Source organism: Macrobrachium nipponense, chromosome 9, assembly GCF_015104395.2.
Source record: "Macrobrachium nipponense isolate FS-2020 chromosome 9, ASM1510439v2, whole genome shotgun sequence".
In the NCBI taxonomy this organism is placed as follows: domain Eukaryota; kingdom Metazoa; phylum Arthropoda; class Malacostraca; order Decapoda; family Palaemonidae; genus Macrobrachium; species Macrobrachium nipponense.
The window spans coordinates 96,862,071-96,882,070 of record NC_061110.1 but is presented as its reverse complement, the minus strand read 5'-3'; the positions used below and the strand labels follow the sequence as shown (position 1 = coordinate 96,882,070).

Genomic DNA, 20,000 nt, shown 5'->3' with positions numbered 1-20,000 from the left:
TTTTTATTTGCTTATTTCCAGGTTTACAGTTTCTGTTTTGGGAACTTTATTTATTTATTTATTTCAATTACATCATGGCATAATCAGGATACAAAACGTCATTTGTATAATTATGAATTCGTATGTCATAGTTTATATCTATTAACGTGAATAAATATAGATATTATATTATACATACATACATATAGATATATATTATAACATGATATATATGTATATATATATATATATATATATATATATATATATATATATATAATATATATAATCATATGCGCATACACGCATATAAATACAAAACGTCATTTGTATAATTATAAAAGCGCTTGTCATAGTTCATATCTATACTTAAATAAAATGGTACTAACCATTATATATATATATATATATATATATATATATATATATATATATATATTATATATACACACATATATGTATATACACACATACATAACAGTACATACATAAGTACGAATATATATAAATAGCAATATCTGCGCTTGCAAAAAATTATATCTGAACATCGTAACATATATTAAACCAACAATTAAAACTCACTTTTCCTAACGTGGAAGCGACGACCTAAGTTATCGAAACAGATGATATCGTTCCCAGAATAACTTCAGAGCGAACAGAAGCTACACCATAAACCTGCAAAGATAAAAAGATAAATAAGAAGCAGACAAAAATAACAAACGCGCCTCTTAAAGCAGAAGCAGCCGTGCTGGGGGGGGGGGGGGGGGGGGGGGGGGAGTTACCGCCACCCCCCTTTTTACCAACCCAACCCCACAAACCCCTCCCCGTATTATAAGTTTACCTTCCTTATGGAAGAGATGGCATTAAAATAATACACGGGCGTGGATATAGATTGGGAGTATGGTTACCCTCCGTGGAAGGTGGGGGGGGGGGGGGGGGGCGGGGGGGGGGGGGGGGCGGTTGGTGGTTTGTCTCTGGGAAATGTGGGGGGTATGTTGGTTGGGGCTAGGTGGATTGAAGGGGGTAATGCCAGTAGGTAGGAGAAGGGGGCGCCAGACCCTGAAGGCATCTTTGTCTGTGTGTGTGTGTGTGTGTGTGTTTGCGCTCGTGTTTTGATATAAGGACCTGGGAATGGCTGGGGGATACCACGAGGGGATATGAGGTTGGGCATACCACCTGGGATGCACCATCTGGGGATGCCAGTGGCATAGATTAAAGGGAAAAAAGATATCGGAGACTTGAAGGAGATACCTCTCTCTCGAAGAAAATGAATTCATAATCACGGCATGTACACGTTTTCTTTCTTCCTTTTTTTTTCTTTTGGTTTTCTCTCTCCGTAATCTTTCGCGCATAAAAGGCACAGCATAATGATACATACTTTTTACTTTTTTTTTTTTTACCGGCGCGGAGGAGGTGGGACCGTTTCTATTGAAGGAAAAGTATTTCCATGATTACGATTTCTATTTAAAGATACGAGACGGATCTATGTATTGGTAGTGTCACTGTAATTTTGTATATGTTGACAATTAATACCATGTATATATATATATATATATATATATATATATATATATATATATATATATATATATAAACATGGGGTTATGAAACAAATTGTCGTCATTTACATATATTCTATAGTTTTAAGCATAAGTTAGATGAACTACTCACGAGTTAAGTTATGTATATTTATATATCTGAATGTATGTATGTATACATAAATTATACTATGAAATTACTAATTTATATTCAATATAAAGTACCCACGTATACCTGTAAAATGAAAAACACAGGAGCTTTCTAAATAAAAAAAAAAAAAGGGTGGGGAGGATATACCCATATAAAAACATATCTGCCAAAATACATCACAAATATTTTCATTCATTTTCGAAAGATTATCTGTCCATCTAACATTTAACCACGGCCTGACATCCTTCAGCTTTCAGTAGTACTTACTGCCAGGGATGGCAAAAATAATAATAAAAACAATCCTTACATAAAAGCTTAAACCTTTCTCAGGCCATCCAACTCCTCTAACCTTGTTGTGTCATGGGGCCTTTGGCGGATAAATTCGCCAACTGATTTGGGTAAATTTGATTCAGTGATAAAAAAAATCTCTTGAATTATGAGTCGAATTTTTATTAATTTGATTTTAGTTTATAGCTGCTGAGTCCTTGAAAATACTATTTGATTTTGATGAATTTGGTTTTAAGTTGCAGCGAAATTCACTGAAATACTATTTGATTTTGATGAATTTTTGGTTTTAGGTGACAGCTAAACTCTTCTAAATTATCAGTTTATTATGATTAACATGATTTTGGACGATGGCTATTCTTCTGAACTATTCAGATTTTGTTGAATATGTTTTTAGATACTGACTTTGATGAATATGGTTGATGATAGCTAACCTCTCCCGAATTATCAGTTAACTTTGATGAGGATGGTTTTCGATGACAGCTAAACTCTTCTGAAATATTGGTAGATTTTGATGAATTTGGTTTTAAGTGACACTGATGCGTATGGTTTTAGATGATGGCTAGTCCTCCTGAATTATTTAGGTGATGTTGATGGATGTGGTTTCAGGCTTCAACTAAATTCGTCTGAATTATTAATAGATTATGATGAGCTTAGTTTTAGGTAATTAGATAAACTTGCGAAATGCTATACGATTTCGATGAATTTGAAATCAGGGTATAGTTCAACTCGTCTGAATAATCAGTAAATTTTATGACTACGATTTCAGTTTATAACTAAACTTTCTGATTAATTCACTGATTTGAATGAAGTTGGTCTTACGTTACAGTTAAATTCTGCTTGAATTTTTTTTTCATTTTGATGACTTTTGGTTTTAAGTTGTAAATAAACTCTACTGATTTAAAAACCGGATACTGATGAATTTGGACATAAAATATCGTCAAACTGTTCTGGAGTATTTGTTTGATCTGCAGCAGTAGTTATACAGAGCGACTACTGAACAATAAGCTGGTCAGAAGGAACGGCCCCTCCTCCCCCGCCCCCTTTTGAAAAAGTGGCCGTACATTTGTACACTTGTGTCTTTTTTTTTACGTCCCTTTAAATCACATATGTTCTTGCATTTAGCATTTGCTATCACAAAATACTCTTATGTACAAAGAGGCACGGTAAGATGCTTATAAAAATCAAGTGGTAGACTGACATTCATCAAGAAAGGTGGCTTGGTTTGATAAGTAGATTAAACATACACACAAACGGAATAGTACTGACATTGTTTTTACCAATACAATTTCTGTTTGTCTTTTCCCCAATTCTAATGGAATTCTCTCAGTGATAAGAGAGGCCTATCATTTTCCTAATTAACTCTACTCTTCCCTTCATGTTTTGGTACTTATCTGGTCTGGCACCTTGCTTAAAAAAACTGAAACTTTTCGTACTTATGAGTTAAAACCCCCATACAAGACAGCATAATCCACCTCATAAGGTGCGAAATATAAGTGATTCTTATAAACCACAAATAGTTTCTTACAGACATATTACTAGTGGTACCTGCAACCAAAACAATGTCTTAGAATCTATAGACATAAAGAGGTTTCCTCAGCCCAGTAATGGTATATCTCAGTCCCTATCAATACTACTGAAGATAAACATACCATATACTATCCTTCTCGTCACCTGACAATATTCCACAATTACTTAGTTCTGTGTCAAGATCATCATTCTCGGAAACGAAGTAAGAAAAAAAAAGAAAAAGAGATAACAAACGGTAATATACCACGAAAATAATAATTCACCAGTTTCATTAGTTACTTAGGAAGCAATTAAACAATTAGAAGCAAATTTGTGCATATTCTGTGTTTAGTTGTAACATATTTGGTAAACATAAGGCATTTACCTGGGACAAGGATATATAACCCAATTACCTGAACAAACAGGGAGGATATACGAGAGAGAGAGAGAGAGAGAGAGAGAGAGAGAGAGAGAGAGAGAGAGAGAGAAGTCTGAGCAATAAATTGAATATTTCAGTTTGGTCGTCAATTTTGCGATTAACACTTCAGTCTCAGGTTAAGAGAGAGAGAGAGAGAGAGAGAGAGAGAGAGAGAGAGAGAGAGAGAGAGAGAGGGGGGGGGGCGCCTCTCGAACTACCGTTACCGGAGCCACTCCATAATGCTACTTGTCTTTGTCGCAAAGGCTCTAAGAGCTTCCTGTTTTAAAAATTGTTGCTCTGCGATATATTCAGGTAAAATTACCCCTGACGGCTTTACACTTCCTTGGGTAAATGAACGTATATCACAGGTGGGACCATTTTTTTTTTCGGTTTTATGGCCACCGTTATAAAACGCTTCTGGAAAAAAAAACTAAAAACCATTCATTACTTATTTTTCATCTACAGCGACGCACATTCAAAGGTCCTATCAGATGATTGCAGAGCCTTTAAAGTTCCTTTCACGAATCATTTTTTATGAGAGAGAGAGAGAGAGAGAGAGAGAGAGAGAGAGAGAGAGAGAGAGAGAGAGACTCACATTTCCCTAGAAAACTAATGCTACTTTGAAAAATGACATTAAAGCCTAGGAAATCTACCCCATAATTGTTATTTCCTTCTCAATTTTCTTGAGAGAGAGAGAGAGAGAGAGAGCTTGCTATCGCTCAATGAAATTTACAAAAATTTCAAGGGCATGACATATGGTGCTACGCATGCCTATCATGAAAATAACTTCCCCGCTCGCTACAGAAAAAGTTTAAAAGAATTGATGAATGATAATAGCTTACACATTACTAAGGCTGATAAATCTAATAGTTTAGTAGCTATTAAAAGTATGTCTAATTAATGTCAAATTAATTAGACATACTTTTCCTCGAAAACTATGACTGTTTTGTATAGCTAAGAAAAATTAATTCCATCACTTTTCTTACCTTCCTTAATTCATTGAGAGAGAGAGAGAGAGAGAGAGAGAGAGAGAGAGAGAGAGAGAGAGAGGGGGGGGGGGGGGGTGATTTGTTATCGCTCACATTTTCCTCGAAAACTAAGACTGTTTTGTACAGTATCATTAAACCTGAAAAAATTAACTCCATAACTGTCACCTTTGAAAAAAAGAAAGAAAGAAAAAAAAAAGTTAATTCACCACCGCCAGCTTTCCTCATAATCCTCCAGCGACCATTATCACACATTGAAAAATTGCCATTGTCGAAGACCCTCACGAATGGCCCCAGCCAACACCTGCAGTCCCGTTAAGTCATCTGACAGAGAGAGAGAGAGAGAGAGAGAGAGAGAGAGAGAGAGAGACACCTTACGTTACAGACCTTACATCTTGTTCGGGTTGCCCCAGGTCCCTCAGTGTGAGGCACCTCTAATGTCTACCAGAGAGTTGCTAGTACATCTTCCGGTATAGTTTCCATCTTCCAATCTTGGATGGTCTGGGATGCAGCTTAGATATTTATCGAGCTTATTCTTAAACACATCTACGCTCACTCCTGAGAGAGAGAGAGAGAGAGAGAGAGAGAGAGAGAGAGAGAGAGAGAGAGAGAGAAATTGTTAGGGCTCAAATACTCCTCGAAAACTAAATCTGTTAAATGGCACTGAAGCTAAGATGACTGAACTCAATAATTCTCATTTCCTTTCTAAAGTTCTTTAGAGAGAGAGAGAGAGAGAGAGAGAGAGAGAGAGAGAGAGAGAGAGAGAGAGACAGACAGAGAGAGAGAGAGAGAGAGACAGAGAGAGAGAATTTCGTAATTAGTATTCTTACGAGAATGCAAGCCAATTGCCTAACAATGAACATATAAAAAAAGGATTATAAAAAAAGAAAACACTGAGTCTTTGGTTCATTTGGCTAATTAATTCGTATGCAAATGTGTCAAAAGAAACTTCGTATACATTGCGGAATATCAAAAGAAAATGATAATAATAATGATAATGATGATATAATTATTCACAAGATTAACCTTATTCATACCGAAGAAGCCCAAGGGGGCCATTGACTTGAAATTCAAGCTTCCAAAGAATATGGTGTTCATTAGAAAGGAGTATGAGAACGTAATGGGGAATACAAAAAGAAGAGAAGAGATCACTTAATAATAATAATAATAATAATAATAATAATAATAATAATAATAATAATAATAATAATAATAATAATAATAATAATAATAATATATATATATATATATATATCTCTCTCTCTCTTTTTTTTTTTTTTTTTTTTTTTGGGGGGGGGTTTATATTTATCTGGTATATTTATCGGCATTAAGAGGTACCAGTAATTAAATGGGTTATTATTTATTTTTACTACATAACATTCTATTATTATGGGTTCCCTTACTAGTTTTTTTTTTCTGGGGGTGGGGAGGGTGACATTTATCACCAATTACTTCTAAAACCTTCATGTGAAAACACTCCATTGATTAGTGACCACAATATCCGATAGCATTGAAATTATCATTTCTATATTCCGTCAACTAAGACTTACTTTCCTCTTAACTCATCCACGGTTTTTTTAAACAATGCTTTGTATCGAAAATAAAATTCAAATTTTTCCAAAATTCGTGATTTTCCTGCCTTTCCTATATTTTGCTGGAAATTGACCAAATTTCTGCATCTTTCTTTTATAAAAACTTAGAATTTTTTTGTCTATCTACACTAACATATATTTTCCATCCACATACACGAACATTTCGCGGTCACAAAAGGGACACATCAGAAACAGATTTTGTACTTTTCACATCACACAAAATTGTAGTTCCCTTTCTTATCCCCAAACTCACATTTTCCTCTAAAGCAACTATTATACTTTCACATCACACAAAATCGTAGTTCACTTCTATTATACTTTCACATCAAAGAAAACTGAAGTTCCCTTCTATTGTACTTTCACATCACACAAAATTGTAGTTCCTTCTATTGTACTTTCACATCAATCAAAACTGAAGTTCATTTCTAATGTATTTTCACATCACACAAAATTGTAATTCCCTTCTATTGTACTTTCACATCACACAAAATTGTAGGTCCCTTCTATTGTACTTTCACATCACACAAAATTGTAGTTCCCTTCTGTTGTATTTTCACATCACACAAAATTATAGTTCCCTCTTTTATCCCCAAATTCACATTTCCCTCTAAAGCAACTATTGTACTTTCACATCACAAAATGTAGTTCCCTTCTACTGTACTTTCACATCACAAAATTGTAGTTCTCTTCTACTGTACTTTCACATCACACAAAACTGTAGATCCCTTTTTTTTATCCCCAAATTCACATTTCCCTCTAACCTTTCACGAGAGAATTCATATTTGACACCGACTTACATTTTCCTTTAACACAGCCAATAAGCATAAGAGTTTCGGAGCATCCTGCACGAACAGTATTTTCCATCTCCAAAACCAGGCCGCTTTTACCATCAATCACTATCTATCAAGACTCACGCCGTGTATGATAAATGGTCATTCACATCCGTGTCTCAATTTCAGTTCGAATAGCCTCTACACCCTTCTCGCTGAGTCTTATACTAGTCTTCCATCATTTCCTTTCTGTTATTCTACGTATGGTGTGTTTGTGTGTGTGTGTGTGTGTAGAGAGAGAGAGAGAGAGAGAGAGAGAGAGAGAGAGAGAGAGAGAGAGGAGAGAGGAAATAATAATATGTACAGCGGAAAATTTTGCAACCACATACATACATACACACACGCAGAAATTTTATATATATATATATATATATATCTAATATAATATATATATATATATATGTATATATATATAGATAGGATAGAATAGATAGATAGATAGAATAGATAGATAAGAATCAGATAAGATAAAGATAGGTAGATAGATAAATTGTTGCCATATTTATCTTTCAGTTGCTTTAAGAGCCGAGAATTCTGCAAAGAGGAAATCGTCAGTTAACAGTGCATGTCTATCATCTATCAACTCATATAAATGTGGGCGTTTCCCAAAATAGCTTTATCAAATTCATGGTATCACGCATCCTCATACAACCCCTTATCAAACTGCAATATTTCTACCTGCATGCCAGCAATTTTTTTATGATTTTATCGACGTTTGTATCGCTGTCTGAGTGAAAGAGAGGCAGTGAAACGTGTCATTTGACATGTAACTAAATTTGGGGAAATGTCTAGACACCAGGAGAGATAGGTAAAGTGAATTTCGTGGGAAACTGTATCAGTCTTAACTGTGAAAGTGTTTTGTCACATCAATTGTACCTAGACAAGAGCAGATTTATATACAATTTGCTTAACATTTACAAGTGGGTATATTTTACAAAGTGAATGAAGTAATCACCATAAAAAATATTAGCGGGCAGTTTTCTCTCTGATTCATAATATCCTTAAACGTATGTTTTGAAGCACTGGGAGAGTACAGACATTTTCACTGCATACATCTGGTATCTTACGAGTATGTACATACATATATTAATACATATACATTTATATATATATATATATATATATATATATAGAGAGAGAGAGAGAGAGAGAGAGAGAGAGAGAGAGAGAGAGAGAGAGAGGAGGAGATTTATTGGGCTTGCTTGCTCAGGCATGAAGGCAACTGAGATAAGACCAAACCGATGTGTTCACTTTGTATTAAAACCGAATTTGCTAAACTACGACTATTGGCGGAATTTAATCTATCTCTCTCTCTCTCTCTCTCTCTCTCTCTCTCTCTCTCTCTGACTACTGAAGAATATCAAAAATATTTCAAGAAATCCGTGTTGGAACTAAACGCATAAACCATTTTCCTCTGAAGTTTCCTTCGTCAAGATAATTTACAGTGATAATTCAATTAACCTAAAAAAAAATAAATAAATAAAATGAAAATGACGAAATATCCTCCAAAGGAAACAAGTACCTCGCAAATCTCATTATAATACAATTATCAAGACAACAATGAACATCCAATTAACTTAGGCATAATTAGCCAATTTACTCTCTCTCTCTCTCTCTCTCTCTCTCTCTCTCTCTCTCTCTCTCTCTCTCTCTCTCTCTCTCTCTCTGCTCATACACACATACATATTAACATGCTACAATTATACTGTACAAAATCAATTATAAACTGAAACTAGCCCGTAAAATATACATACGTCTGATAATTTAGAAACTAAAAAGACATGAGTTTGTTACAGAATATATAAAACATTCTATATTACTTTAAAGGCCAGGGTGTTTTGATTAAAAAATCATGTTGCATGCGGCGTCGTTCCAACAGAGAGAGAGAGAGAGAGAGAGAGAGAGAGAGAGAGAGAGAGAGAGAGAGAGAGAGATTCAAAACTTACTCAAAGGGCAATTGTTTTGCACGATTATCCAACAAGAATTCCTTAAATTTTTCGTGATTATTCCTCAGTAATGAGAGAGAGAGAGAGAGAGAGAGAGAGAGAGAGAGAGAGAGAGAGAGAGTTAAACGTCGTTTATACGATACTGTACAGGACCATACCATACTATCAAAACACGACTTTCTTGGCGAAAGTGAAGCAATATCTCCATACTGAATCACACAACGCAAGTCGCAATATGAAGAACCAATCATCTTCTCTTTTAAGTAGCAAAACTCATCACGTGTGCAGTGGAGTATATTATAAAAGACTTACTTTCCAACGCCATCCCTCAAATACTGAGCAGGATGTGAGATGCGGGATGGATAAATTTTTTTTTTTTTTTTTTATGGTGTTATTTTCATGAAGCATTAGATGACCGCCATTGTATCAATGATGAGTTTGACATGCTTTAATATATAAATAAATAAATAAATACTACATACATACATATATGTGCATATATATAAAATATATAATATATATTAATAATATAATATATATATATTATATAATGATATATATATATATACATATATATTAGATATATTATAATTATAATATATATATATATAATAAATATATTATATATATAATAAATATTATAATATTAAATAATATATAATATAATAATATATATATTATATATAATACATATCATGAAAAACTCTAAACAGAAACTCTCCGTGAAAAGATATTTTTATTGCAAATTATCCATCAACACGTAACCTTTAAATTATGATTATACTGAACCATTCCCTCTCCCCTCCACACCCCGAGACCCCTAACACCCCCCCCACCCCCCCCAAAAAAAAAAAAAAAAAAAAAATCTACTGATCCAAAATTTTACCTTTGGCAAAATCTTCTGCATTTTTATTCCCGTTTTTTAATTCCAAGGCTAAATGAATATCGGCAAAAGCGAAGGCCATTTCTCCGCCGGGGGGCGGAGGATCTACTCTATATGCAAACCGACTTAACAAACCCAAACTAATCTAATCCGGTCGTCTATCCCGGTACTTCCTTCGCTCGTTGCAATTGAGAGAGAGAGAGAGAGAGAGAGAGAGAGAGAGAGAGAGAGAGAGTGTAGCATACTATCCTCAACACTTGCCTACGTATATGAATCTCAATGAAAACGATGGAGTATATGACCTATGAATAGTGTACATTTTTTCTTTAGATTTTTTCTTTTATTTACATTTTTGAATTCTTTTATTTCTTATCACGTAGTTCACTATACGATGGTCTCACTACCAAGTGCTTCCTTTGTTAGCTGGAGGAGAGAGAGAGAGAGAGAGAGAGAGAGAGAGAGAGAGAATGAGATACTACAGTAGTACACTATCCTCATCTCTCGACTACGTATACGAATCTACGTGAAAACGATGGATTTATATTAATTATTCTACGAAGACAAATGAATAGTGTACATTTTTTCTTTAGATTTTTTAAAATATTACTTTTAAATTTTTTTTAATAGCTTGTCACCAAGTTCACCATGCTATGCTTTAAAAATTCCCTTAATAGAAGAGCTTAATGATAACTCTTTCGAAATATACGTATGAAATACAAATTTTTTATGGAAATGGGTTCAATGGAAAATCCAACAGAATCTTGCCTTAAAAAAGGCAAAAAAATCAATAAATAAATAAAAGTACAAAAATAAAATACATTTGAAAAGAAAAAATCCAGTCAACGGGGAAGGCGATTAAAGTATCGCTCTATTTTTGTTTATTTAAAACTAATATGTACTTTAAGAACACTAACACATGAAACATAAGTGCTTTACAAAACTAATACATAATTTCTAACGTTTGCCATAAGCACTATTAAAAAGAAAGGATAAGAAAAGATTCCTCTTGATACAGGGTTTCCTTATGACGTCATGCATGGGAGGGAAAAAGCAGATGACGTCACGGGGGTTAGCTCAGTGGCCAATAGATGACAGATCTTTGTTTAGGACAAACCTTCCCCCCCCCCCTCCTCTCTCTGTCTGTCTGTCTGTCTCTCTCTTTGTGTCTGTCTTACACTTTTTCCATGCTGGCAATATCTGCTATACATTTATACCTGTGTAGCAATATTTGTTTTCTTAAATTTGAAGGATACGCATAAATTACACGCCTGGTACTAGTATTTTGATAGATCTCTCTCTCTCTCTCTCTCTCTCTCGCGCGCGCGCGCGCGCGAGCAGTCAGATTAATCAACGGATATCACAAGTTTAACTTACGTCTAGAATTTGAGAAATATCTAGAAGTGTTCGTGAACTATCAGTGATAAGATTAGTGTGAAAATAGTAGGATAAAGCATCTACTAAGTTAGTTTATCAAGTGAAATACTGTAAATCAGAACAAGATGGCTGTAAGTTCCAACTGTGGAAAAAAATGGCGAAATTTAGCTTGTTTGGCAGATTCGCAATACGATGAGGTAGCAGGAAGGGAACTGGCATTTCTCATCTATGAGATCAGCAACAGTCCTAACCAAAAAGATACAAAAGCATTCATAGATATATTAGAAGGATATAATCCTTCAAACTGGAACAAATCAACAGAAAACATCCTGAAAATAATTGAAGAAGCTCCAAATAAAATCCAAGTGGTCAAGAGACTCATAAAGAAAATATACATAAACCAACATATTCCGACAAAGAAAATGAATAAGGTGAACATTGTGAATATCCTAATTGATGCATTAGGAAAAAGAATGCCAAAAGCATGCAAACTGTGTAAGGTGTGGTATAGCATAGTTAATCCACAAAAACTAATCAGAAAATGTGCTGCATGCAACATTCCGACCCATCCACAATGTGCTGAGGTAATGCAAGATATGAGAAAAGATACCAGAATATTTTGCTCAACATGTCTATCATGGATAGACAATGTTATTAAATCAAGATTGAATGTACAAATAGTTGAAGAAGAAGAGGAAGAGGAAGAAGAAGAAGAGGAAAACGGAAGAGAAGTAAACAAAACTGAAATGACAGAAAAAAATAAGGAAAACAAAGAACAAGATAAAAGTATGGATGCAGAGATACTCATTGATACTACATATGAGGCAATAAAGCAGCATACTTACGAAGAAATAAATTACGATATGACAACACAAAAGAAAATCCCGAAGAGGCTCTACCAAGATCTACACAATGACGGGAAAGAGGAAAAAATAGACAAAAAAGACAAAGTCTGCAACCTTTTGAAAAGAGGGAATTGCAGATTTGGAGAAAGATGTTACTACAAACATCCTAAGGTATGTCACAACTATGAAATATATGGTAAATGTGCATACCTAGATGGCTATGAGGATGATTGCAGAGATCTGCATCCAAAAATATGCAAAAACCTAAAAGAAGGAAAAGGATGTAAGTTCGACAAAAAATGTAAATATATGCACCCTGTAGCCATGAATCATAATCAAATAAATAATCAATCAAGTAATAAAATCCAAAATAAGAAAGAAACAAATAAAGAGAGGAATAAAGAATATCAGGTAAAAGAAAAAAGCAAGCCATCAATGAGATATGCAGAGATGTCAGCAAAACATTTCAAGGCCTCAGCTCCAAGATACTACTCAAGAGATAATAACTGTATTTATTATGCAAGAGGATATTGCAGATACGGAGAAAATTGCAGATTCAGACACAAAATGAATAATTATGATGAAGGAAGATCAAATATTATAGAAAAGTTGGATTTTTTTAATGTCAGAATTTCTGAAATTGAAAAAAAGAACAACATACCAGAACAGGAAAGAGACATGGGAAAATCCTTATTATTACCCATATTAAATGAAGGAGAAAACACGCAAACCATCATAGTGATGAATGTGCAGGGTTTAGTTACGAGTAACTCAAAAAGAAAAATAGAGTACTTAGAAGAACTAACCCAAATTGAAAAGAAAATAGATATAATGAATATAAGTGAAACCTGGTATTCCCAAGAGACTGGGAATGATGATCAAATAAAAGGGTTCCAAACTTATAGATCAGATAGAAAAAATAGGAATCAAGGGGGAACCGCAATATATGGGAAAGACACTAAACAAGGAAAAATATATGAGAAATATAGTAACTCAGAATGTGAACTAATAGCGGTAGAATTTTAATCTGAAAAATTAATGAACATAGTAATATATAGACCTCATAATACTAAAGAGTTTGACTTAATAATAGAAAAATTGGATGATATATGTAGAAATCACAAGGACTGGACTATTCTCCTATCAGGAGACTTAAACTTTCCTTTCTTATACTGGAAAGAACGAATAGGAGATTGTGGTTGTACTTATACATATAAAAAAGAGAGTAATAGTAGTGCAGAAGATAAGAGGCAATTCGAAAAGCTATTAAATATGCTACTAGAATACAATATTCAACAAATAAATCACCTGCCAACAAGAAAGGAAAATACTTTAGACCTAGTATTTGTGAACGAGATGAATTATGTTAAAGAAATAATAGTTTATAATGAGAGTATTTCAGACCATAATGTCATAGAATTAACAGTCCATTCCAAAGCAAGTGAAAACAGAGAAAAGCAAGAAATGAAAAAGTGGGAAGGATATGGAAAATACTTCTACAGTAAAAATATAAAATGGTCAGAAATAAATGAAGAATTAAACAAAGATTGGGATAACATTTTCGTAAGTGATGACATAAGGATAAATACGGAGATATTATATAAAATATTAGAGAAAATAATGGATAAATATATACCGAAGAAGAAAAGTAAACATCAGTCATGCATACCAAGAGACGGAAGGATCTTGTTCCAGAAAATCAGAAAGTGGAAAAAAGGTCTTGCAAAAGAAAAAAAATGCATGGAAAGTTATAGAACTAAAAAGTAAGATAGAAAATGCAGAACAAAAGATTATACAATCAAAAGACAATGAAAAACGGGACTTAGAAGAAAAAACCCTAATAAATATCAAGCAAAACCCCAAACTATTATACTCATACGCGAAAAAGATGAATAAAAGAAGAATAGAAATAGGCCCTCTAAGAATTGAAGGGAGATTAACGAATGAAAAAAAGGAAATTTGCAACATATTCGCAGAACGATATAAGAGAGAATTCACCCCTAGAATAGATAATGAAGATAATGATATAGATGTAAGGGATGAAAATAGTGAATATTTAGCAGACATAGATATTAATGAAGCTGATATTGTGCAGGCTATTAATGAAATTAAAAATGGAGCTGATATGTGCAGGCTATTAATGAAATTAAAAATGGAGCTGCAGCAGGGCCTGATGGAGTTCCTGCTATTTTGTTAAAGAAAGTAGTTCATTCTATCGCAAACCCACTTGCAATATTATTAAGACAAAGTGTAGATACAGGCACGATTTATGATGAGCACAAATTAGCATATATTACCCCTACATTCAAAAGTGGATCAAGACTAGAGGCAAGTAATTATAGGCCTGTGAGTCTAACATCACATATTATGAAAGTGTATGAAAGGGTAATGAACAAAAATATTATGAAACATTTAATAAAAAATAATCTGTTTAATATAGGACAACATGGTTTCGTACCCGGAAAAAGTACACAAACCCAACTGTTAGTACACCATGAAAACATATACAAAAATATGAAAAGCGGAAATGAAACAGATGTGGTTTATCTAGACTTTGCAAAAGCTTTTGACAAGGTAGACCATAATATATTAGCAAAGAAAATTAGAAAACATAATTTAGTGGATAAAGTAGGAAGATGGTTAAAAGAATTTTTACACAACAGAAAACAGATAGTTATTGCAAATGATGAGAAATTGGATGAAGCTAAGGTAATTTCCGGTGTGCCACAAGGTACGGTGTTAGCTGCATTACTGTTTGTTATTATGATTGCAGACATAGACAGTAATGTTAAGGACTCGGTAGTGAGTAGTTTCGCAGATGACACAAGAATAAGTAGAGAAATTACTTGTGATGAAGATAGGAACGCGCTACAAAGAGACCTTAACAAAGTATATGATTGGGCAGAGGTAAATAGGATGGTATTTAACTCTGATAAATCTGATGAATCAATAAACTATGGAGACAGAGAAGGAAAGCTATATGCATATAGGGGACCTAATAATGAGACAATCACAAATAAGGAAGCAGTTAAAGACCTTGGTGTGATGATGAATAGGAATTGTTATGCAACGATCAAATAGCAATTCTATTGGCAAAATGTAAAGCAAAAATGGGAATGTTGTTACGGCATTTCAAAACAAGAAAAGCTGAACACATGATTATGATTTATAAAACATATGTTCGTAGTCCACTTGAATATTGCAATATGATATGGTACCCACACTATCAAAAGGATATTGCACAAATAGAGAGTGTACAAAGGTCCTTTACAGCTAGAATAGAAGAAGTTAAGGACCTTGACTACTGGGAAAGACTACAATCCTTAAAATTATATAGTCTAGAAAGGAGAAGAGAACGCTACATGATAATTCAGGCATGGAAACAGATAGAAGGAATAGCTGAAAACAACATAGAGCTAAAAATATCAGAAAGAGCAAGCAGAGGTAGATTAATAGTGCCCAAAACTATACCAGGAAAAATAAGGAAAGCACACAGGACATTAATCCACTACGCACCAGCATCGATAATGCAGCGTCTATTCAATGCGTTGCCAGCTCATCTGAGGAATATAACAGGAGTGAGCGTAGATGTGTTTAAGAATAAGCTCGACAAATATCTAAACTGCATCCCAGACCATCCAAGATTGGAAGATGCAAAATATACCGGAAGATGTACTAGCAACTCTCTGGCAGACATTAGAGGTGCCTCATACTGAGGGACCTGGGGCAACCCGAACAAGATGTAAGGTCTGTAAGGTCTGTAAGGTCTCTCTCTCTCTCTCTCTCTCTCTCTCTCTCTCTCTCTCTCTCTCTCTGTATAAATATATATATATATATATATATATATATATATATATATATATATATATATGTACTTACACTTACAAACACACACACACATATATATGTATGTACTCTACAGAAGGACTCGACGGCCAGGAAGTCCTATCAGGGCGGCGACCCTGAAGAGGCGTCAGGATAGGCAGCTTCTCCTTTGCTCAGTGAGGTGACGGTAGGTAGAAGTGAGAAGCTGGCTGATTAAAGGGCCGAGTGTATACATACGTGAATACATTCATACATACATACATACATAACATACATACCTATGCTGGACGTGCATATATATATATATATATATATATATATATATATATATATATAATATATATATATATATATATATATATATATATATATATATAATGTATAATGTATATATACACAGTATACATAATTTCATTGCCAAGATCATTAATCACTCGTTAATGTCTCGAACCAACTTAGCACTCAAGAGTTAATCAACCCTGCTATTTGCGTCTGATGTCAAACCGAATCGCGTCTTTACGTACATCCGTGTCCTTGTACGTGCGTGCGCGCCTCCGTTCCCTCCCTCTCTGAAGCGCTTGATGTCTTTACATGTCCCTACATAAGAGTATCTCTCTCTCTCTCTCTCTCTCTCTCTACATCTACATGTTGACATCAAGGAGGCCACTCACTCACTCAGCCAACCTCTCCCTATAGAATAACACTCGATAATACCCGACTTCGGCCAAGGCGAGTGATTTCAATCAAGAGCGCCAGATTGATTGATTGATTTACGGCTACGAAAACTGGCGTCACAACATCTGGGTTATTGACACAAAGGAATCGTCATCCGCTGACTACGCGTCGTTAACGAAGAGAATTTTTGATGAATGACGCCTCAATGCATCAAAGAACCCGACAGTTCAGGACGGATGACTGAGAGAGAGAGAGAGAGAAGAGAGAGAGATAGAGAGAGAGAGAGAGAGAGAGAATGCGGATAGGAAGAAGAGAGAGAGAAGATAACAAACAGAGTAACGAGCCTGTGCATTCATCCCTATTTTCCGATGTTAATTAGAAAATATCTAAGAATAAGACGACTTCTGAGCAAGTTAAATATTACAACGCAAACTATTTCTACTAATATAAAATAATATCTATATATTATTATATTATATATAGATATATATATATATATATATGATATATATATATATATATATATATTGATTGACCGTTCCTCAGTGGACGAGTGGGTTGCATACTATACTCGCCTATCAATCTGGTAGCCCAAGTTCGCTCCCATTCGGCTGCCAGTGCGGAACCAAAGGAATTTATTTCTGGTGATTAGAAATTCATTTCTCGATACAATAAAATTCTAGGTCCCGTTACTATGTAGCTAACCAATTGGTTCATATCCACGTAAATAAAAATCTAATCCTTCAGGCCAGCCCTAGAAAAGCTGTTAATTAGCTCAGTGGTTCTTGTTAAACTAAGACGTATTTAATATCAGTGGAAGAAGAATGAGCTCCTCTCTCAGGCAAGGTCTTAATCCAGGTCTGCATCCCACTAGTCGACCCAGTTGTGAAGGAGTAAGGGTATCAGGTTAGGTCAAAATAAGGGGACGAGGCTGGTGACCTTATGTTCAGAGACTCAGAGACGTCCAGAGAAGAGAGAGAGAGAGAGAGAGAGAGAGAGAGAGAGAGAGAGAGAGAGAGAGAGAGCTCTGTACATATCCATTTCAAACAGCGAAGAACAGATTGGAAAAATGTCACATACAGTAGAAAAAATTTGTTTTGACCTCATCTGATCGCATAAACGGGGAGAGAGAGAGAGAGAGAGAGAGAGAGGAGAGAGAGAGAGAGAGAGAGAGAGAGAGCAGCAGAGAGAGAGCATGCAGTCTTGAGTTCATCTGATCGCATAAACGGGGAGAGAGAGAGAGAGAGAGAGAGAGAGAGAGAGAGAGAGAGAGAGAGAGAGAGAGAGAGAGAGCATGCAGTAAAAATTTTTCTTGAGTTCATCTGATTGCTTAAACAGAGAGAGAGAGAGAGAGAGAGAGAGACCCTTGCAAGTTTTCGCTGAACGTCGGGATATCAATAGCTCTCTGCGAATGTCTCCAAATGTGGCCACATTTCTCTCCGATCGCGGACGGCTACAAGAACGTCCAATTTCCAGCAAATCATTCTGGAAACCTTCTTCTTTCTATTCCCTCTATTCACTCTGCACAGACTCTCAGGCCATTACTCGCATTTCTTCCCAGTGCAATTCCAGCTCTGTATATAATAGTCGAAGCACCGGGATTCATAAAGGTCAGATGTACTTGGAGAGGGAGGCAGGAGGGCCTTCCAGTTTTTCCAAAGACTCGCGACCCTTCCCTTCCAGAGTTCCAGACTCGAGGACGTTGTTAGGGCCCGGGGAGTTTTTGGCTTCTTTTTTTCACCCCCCTCGGAGCTCGCTTCTGAATAATGTGGTTATTTACGTCCATTCAAGATCTTTAATCTCAGATCAGACGTGAAAGGGCTTTTTCCTCCTCCTCCTCCTCCTCCATCCTACTACCTCTCCAGGATTCCTCCTCCTCCTCCATCCTACTACTTCTCCAGGATTGCTTGCATCCTAATTGGACGACGCTGGGAAACCGGACGAATAAGAACAAGATACGAAGAAGAGGAAGAAGCCGAGAAAAGTCGAGGGTTTACATGCATTTTTTTTAAAGGGGGAAAACCTTTGAATAGGTAAAGAACGATTATACTGAACGGAGAAAACGGTTGTTGTATGTGGCATTCGTGAAAGCAATACAAGAAATCTTTGACGAAAAGTGAAAGAACTTAGGGAGGATGTTGTAGATATAGGAGTCGAAATGGGATCTGTAAAGGAAGAAGAAGAAAAAAATGTTCGGTACACAGGATAAAGAAATTTAAACGCACGATTTGGGCACTTACAAGAGTAAGGTTTTTGTTTGTTTGTTTGTATGGTGTTTTGACGTTGCATGGAACCAGTGGTTATTTAGCAACGGGACCAACGGCTTTACGTGACTTCCGAACCACGTCGAGAGTGAACTTCCATCACCAGAAATACACATCTCTCACACCTCAATGGAATGCCCGAGAATCGAACTCGCGGCCACCGAGGTGGCAGGCCAAGACCATACCGACCACGCCACTGAGGTGCTTTAAAATACTGCCTAGCAACTACTCTTGGGTTTGCTGATCATTTTCTTCTCTGTCCTCTCAGTATTAAGCCGACATGTCATCCTCTATTACTTCGTTCGGGAATCAAAAACCCTTTATGAAATCTCCTGTGTATATTTTTAATTTGAAACAGCTTCAATTTCGAAGTACTTAACCTCTCCTGTCTTCTTAGCAAAGTTTCTCCGACGCTCAGTTCAAATTACGTTCTATATTTGAGAATCATTCAGTCATGTCTTTCAGCCTATATTAATTCCCATAATTATTAACTTCAAACACAGCAAACACCTTTGATCACTATTTGATGTTACGATAAATCCTTTACATGTAACTTGAGAGTTACAAGGATTAGAACGTCTCAAAAGACTTGTTAGTCCATCCGAGGAGACATCGTGTGCTCACGTATTTCTAGGAGCAGGTTTTGCTGTTCATTCACAGTGTCCTAATGATTTACTCTAGCTTTCGTGAGAGAGAGAGAGAGAGAGAGAGAGAGAGAGAGAGAGAGAGAGAGAGAGAGAGAGAGAGAGAGAGAGAGAGAGAGAGAGAGTTCACAGCGTACTAATGTTTGTCAAGGTTGAGAGAGAGAGAGAGAGAGAGAGAGAGAGAGAGAGAGAGAGAGAGAGAGAGAGAGAGATGCTAATAAATGACCTAAATTCCATGAAATGAATATGAAGAAAT

The 20,000-nt window shown here is 35.5% G+C and overlaps 1 protein-coding gene across 1 annotated transcript in view; it reads right to left on the bottom strand.

Moving 5' to 3' along the window:
- Positions 1 to 20,000, bottom strand: part of LOC135218540 (calcium-activated chloride channel regulator 1-like) — a 915,765-nt gene that overhangs the window by 404,834 nt on the left and 490,931 nt on the right. The window contains exon 4 of the mRNA XM_064254912.1: positions 562 to 654. The gene's annotated coding sequence lies outside the window, so the exon portion shown is untranslated. The remainder of the gene's footprint in view (positions 1 to 561; positions 655 to 20,000) is intronic.